Source organism: Hylobates moloch, unplaced genomic scaffold (assembly GCF_009828535.3).
Source record: "Hylobates moloch isolate HMO894 unplaced genomic scaffold, HMol_V3 SCAFFOLD_17, whole genome shotgun sequence".
NCBI lineage: Eukaryota > Metazoa > Chordata > Mammalia > Primates > Hylobatidae > Hylobates > Hylobates moloch.
The window spans coordinates 56,053,187-56,059,186 of NW_026652292.1; positions in this window are offsets into that span (position 1 = coordinate 56,053,187).

The following is a 6,000-nucleotide window of genomic DNA, read 5'->3' on the forward strand; positions in this document are numbered from 1 at the left end:
AAACTACTAGAAGGAAACCTAGGAAAAGTGCTTCAGGGCATGGGTCTAGGCAAATATTTTATGACTAAGACCTCAAAAGTACAGATAACAAAAACAAAAATAGATAAATGAGATTATATTAAATTTAAAGCTTTATGCACAGCAAAAAAAAAAGAGAACAATCAGCAGAGTGAAGAGATAAAGTGTTCAATGGGAGAAAATATTTGCAAACTAGACATTCAACAAGGGGCTAATATGCAGAATATATAAGAAACTCACACAACTCAATAGTAAAATACCAAATAATTCCATTACAAAGTGGACAAAGGACATGAGTAGACACTTCTCAAAAGAAGACATACAAATGTTTAATAGGTATATGAAAAATCCTCAACTTCACTAATTATCAGGGAAATGCAAGTCAGAACTACAATTAGATATCATCTTATGTCAGTTAGAATAGATATTATTAAAAAGATAAAAAATAACAGATGCTGGCAAGGATGCAGAGAAAGGGGACTCTTAGACACTGTTGGAGAAAATGTAAACTTGTACTAGCACTATGGAAAGCAGTATAGAAATTTTTCACAGAGAAAAAGAAAAACCTAAAAATATAACTACCACGTGATCCAGCAACCCCAAGGCTGGGAAATTATCAACAGAAAAAGAAATCAATATATCAAAGAGACACTCTGCACTTCCATGCTTATTGCAGCTCTATTCCCAATAGCCAAGATATGGAATCAATGTAAGTGTCCATTAATAGATGAATGAATAAAAATGTGTTATATATATACCTAACAAACAAAATTCAGCCATAAAAATGAATGAAATCATGTTATTTGCAGCAACATGGATGGAACTAGAGGTCATTATGCTAAGTAAAATAAGTTAGTCACACAAATACAAATATCACATGTTCTCACTCTTACATGAGAGCTAAAAACATTGATTTCATGGATGTAGAGAATGGAATTATAGATACTAGAGGCTAGTCAGAGCATGGGAGAGGGAGAGGTAGATGAAGAGAGGTGAGTTAATGGGTACAAACATACAGTTGGATAGAAGGTATAAGTTCTAATATTTGCTGGCATAGTAGGGGGACTAAAATTAGCTGTAATATATTGTATATTTCAAAGTAGCAAGAAGAAATGATTTGAACTGTTTCCAACACATACAAATGAGAAATACTCAAGGTAATGAATATCCCAAATACCCTGACTTGATGATTACATACTCTAATGTAACAAAATATAACATGTACCCCATGAATAAGTAAAAAGCTATGTGTCAATTAAATAACTATGTTTCAAAAATCACGTGCATAAATAGCTTAAATCAGTTAAACCATTCCAAACTTGGCTATGTACAGTATTTCTTAGGTAACATATTCTTTTTTTAAAAAAGATGACTCTGAAGAAGGACTCAATCCAATGAGCAAGCATATAAATATTTAAACAATGATACGAGGCAATATAAAGCTACTGTGAATTTATAGTAGTAATCAGTGGTAGAGTTGGGGTACGTTAAAAAAAAACTTGGGAAAATAATCATAACACTTTTGTTAAAATGATAATCTGATATGATATTGATGCCACATAGATATTTGTCTGGAGGCGGATGAGTAGGAGTTTAAAATATAGAACCTATGAAAAAAACTGCAGGGAACCTTGGGTAACCTGTTTTGATTGAAGTGTGTGTGTGTGTGTGTGTGTGTGTGTGTGTGTGTGTGTGTGTGTGTTTGCAGTAGTCCTAGTCAGAATAGTAGATGGTGGTAATAGTTATAGTAGTAGCACTGTTTAATACTTCTATTACTAGTAGATTTTAAAGTTGATGGGAAAAGAGAAAGGATTATATTTTTTGGCATATTGATAAATATTTCCTTTTATATTTAATGGGTAACCAATAAAATATTTGAACCTGGGAGTTCAAATTATAGTAGAGTCATTCATGACTCTACTATGTGGGAAAAATTAGAAGAGCTAAAATTAAATGGGAGGAAACTAATTTAAGAGATCTTGGAGACAGTCCAGGACAGAAAGAGTCTCTATCAGTTTGGGACACGGATATGCGGACTCGAAAACTGGGACAAAAATTTTTCAAGACATATAATGAAGGTAGAAATCTATGGAAATTGTCATCTGTTTTGATACTGACAGAGTTTTGTCTTGAGGATAGAAGAAATGAAAACTGACTAGCCTGAGATGTGGAACTCATGATAGATTAACTATATCACCAACTTACCAGACTTTAGAGAAACAGAAAACACACACAGATACATGCATACACAGGCTCTGTCCTTGTGCATTTCATTGGTAGAATGTCAAATAGGCATCCAAACAAATATATAAACTGTATTTTAACTCTATGGTTTTTTAAAGGGAATTCTCTTATTAAACATTACCAATTCTCAAATTCTTTTTTTAGGAGAAAAGCTTGGTATACTATGTTAAAAAAAAAGGTGTTGAGTTGGGATAGTGATAGAGAATTAAATATTACATAAGTAAATAAGCACATTTGTTTATTTTAGGTATAAGGAAAGGTGATGAGATAGTCTTGAGCAACTTGAGTTTGAAATGCCTATAAACATGGGATTTGCTACAGTCAGTTTTTTCTTTTGGTAGATCATGATTTGTCAAGAAATGTCAAGAAAGAGACAGGAATATAAATTTTTAGTTTTCTATGTTGAGGTGTAGCTGATGCTAGAGGATGGGAGAGAATTTGAAATGTTAACACATGCAGTGCCTATTCCATTTAATATTTATCAAATTGCCTTCTCTGACTAGAGATTGTGTTATGTCATCACCTATTCCTGTGAAACCAAAGCCATAATCAATAATTACATGAATCAGAGCTTCCTCTTTCTCTGCTAACTTATACTGCTGTTACACAAGCCTATGGCTAAAGATAGAGGGATCCAAACTTGGAAACACAAACTTTATCAGAAGAGGTGAATCACCACTTTTAATTTCTCCTACTTTGCACTTTGGGTTTGCACAGTTTTTTTAGTCAAAAATATATAAATAATTCACAGATTTGGCCAATCAGTACAGTTTCTTAAAATTCAATTATATTAAAAAAAAAACCTATAGGACAAGTGGAGAGTTGTGAAATATCTTCTGTTTTACATTTAGATTTAATATATGGGTATTTTATAGAAATTTTAACTTTTAGCACTCCTTTGTAACTATTACTACATTTGGTTATAAATAAATATCATGTATGTACTATATGAATTAAAAAGTCAAAATTTAAGTTAAAACTCAAGTTTTATCACAAAATCTTTGCAACCACAATGTAGAAAATGTTTAGATTGTTGCTTCCTTAAGGAAACAACAAAAATATCTTAAACTAATAGCTGATTTTGGCTTAAAATTTAGTATAAAATGAACCTTATTCTTTTAATGCTTTATTAGATTTTTATATGCATAGGCTGTTTTGTTCATGAATTTCACATCTGGCTCTCCAGGATAGTCTTTTAATTCTATGGTACAGAAATAAACTTTATTCCCAATTGGTATGTGCATTTCTTTATTAACAATAAGGAAATTATTAATTAAATTAGAGAAATTATTAATTAAATTAAAGAAATTATTAATAAGGAAGGAATTTACATACACATTAATTCACATTAATAATAAGTAATTTTTATTCCCAATTGTTATGTGCATTTCTATTTTGAGATATGTTGTGATCTTTTCCAGTTTATACATGTTCTTGACAAGATCGTATGATTTCTGACACAAGTTGGTTAAGAAAACTGAAGCTTAAGAATGATTGAACGTATCCATTGTATCTTAGAAAACAGAAATGCATAAATTACTTTCTTGTCTCTTTAAATTAAATTATATGCAGCAAAGAATCTCTGTTGAGATTCAGGCAGTCCACAGGATCTCATTTCTCTAATTAGTTACCTTGTTCCTGGTACTGCAGCCATGGCATCCACCCATAAGCAATCATAGCAATCCAAAAATGAGTTTCTTTTTGAATGACAGGCATATTAGCCAAGACATTTCACTAACAGTATAGAAGAAATATTGGAAAAATAGAGGAAATGTAAAATTTATATAAGCAAAAATATCTGATACAGAATTATTTTAGGCAATTTACTCTTCTCAAATATCTTCTAAGGCATTTTAAGGTGACCTCAAGAATTGACATTTAAATTAAGAAAGTGTCTATATATGAAAAAGAGAGAGAGAAAATATTTGCTTTTATTTAAATTTTGGTATCACTGCCAAATTAAATTTGTTCCCCTTACTGCTTATGTCTATCTATATTTACATATCTGTATCTATATACCTTTATCATGCCTATAAAATTATCTATTTACTTCTATATTTACATATAGTTTTGTGGGGATAAGCATTCACAAATTGTTACGAGTTTTAATTAAGATTTTAATTCGCATGTCTCATTCAGCTAAAAATCTTCTCTGTTGCAAGAGTCACTATATGATTTCCCTCAATATTTATATTCTTAATAATATAATCACTGGTGTTTAGCTAAGTACTTTACTTGCAGAAAATAAGAATAGATTTTTTAGCCCTTGGTCCAGGTGTGTCAAGAGCTATGAAGTTTGAGAAGTAGGAGCAGACTTCTTGCCAATTATATTAAAAGAGAAATGGTAGAAAAACTTTAAAAAAATCTATGTGTACTGGTTTCTTCTTATGACCTTTAGCTGAGTTCTATAGAAACATATTCTTGGTCTTAGGCCAGCCTATATTTAAGCAAATATGGAAAAGTATGGATTCTGGCTAAGTTAGAAGCTGTCTGCCCATGTCCTGTAATCAGAGTTGACAGTGCATCACCATATGAAGCACTTTAATATATCCACTAATTTCATACCCCAAATTGAAGCAATTAAAAGTATTGTTATGAAGCTGCAGATTTAGCAGGATGTTACTGGTGTTCCACGTAATAAAGGCTGCGAGCCTCCTATTCCAAATAGGATTAAGGAGCTTGCTATCTTAGCTAAACTCTTGGTTTAAGATGGCCCCAAGGTAGCTGCTATTAAATTGGGATGCAGTGTTCAAGGCCAAGAGAGAAGCAGGGGCCAATAACTTAAAATAAGTAAATAAATAAACAAATAAATAGAAATACAAATAAAAATCTACAGGATTAAAGAGAGTATCTAGGTAAGTTTACTTGTGATAACACACGTGAGGTACTATGTCTTTGTTGTCTAAAGTGTTTGAGTTTAGAGTCATTTGTCATCCTTCCATAGATAACTAAGATGCCATGTGAGTTTAATAAGATACCCAGTTGGTACGCTGATTTGTTTAATTCCAGCTCAAAAGTATAGTCCATTATTCCCTATATTCACATTTGCAAAGAAAGACCAGAAAATCTTTTTGTCTCGTAATATGGGCAGTTTAAATTACAGGCTATATAATGAGAGAAAGCAAAGTTCTGCTACTTATGAACTAGTTCATTTCTGCAAGGCTGCTTATAAATCTTTCTCTTTTTATCAATCCAAAGATACTACTGAGCACTATTTTTGACATCTGTTTTCCATTGGTTATAGGTTTGTTTTTGTACATGAAGGGTTTTGCACACTAAGAGCTTATCATTAAAAGAATTTCTCTATCAATTTTCTAGTGTACTGATGATAAACTGGATTTCTATATTCTAAATCTCCTTCAAATTTTAAAAATCCTAATGAATCATACAGTTTATGTGGATGTCAGATGTAACTTAATATTTTCGAAATGCTAGTATTGAGGAAAAGTAGTAAGTGATTTACTTCAGTCTAGAAATTAGATTATTTACTTTTTCCTACTGCTCTACCCTAAGTAAAAATTTAGGCATAAAGAAAGGAAGAATTGATTGTGAGACTAAAATTGCAAAAGGATAAGAAGCATACTTAAGAAGTATAAGTAAAATAAACCACAAAGCAAAAGTGTGCTTTGCATGTGTATGTAAAAATAACATTTATTATTAATTTTAATAATGATAGTAACTGATAATGACCAACTAAGTTAGAATATCAGGTTGAAAATGTAGCAGAGATCAAATTAA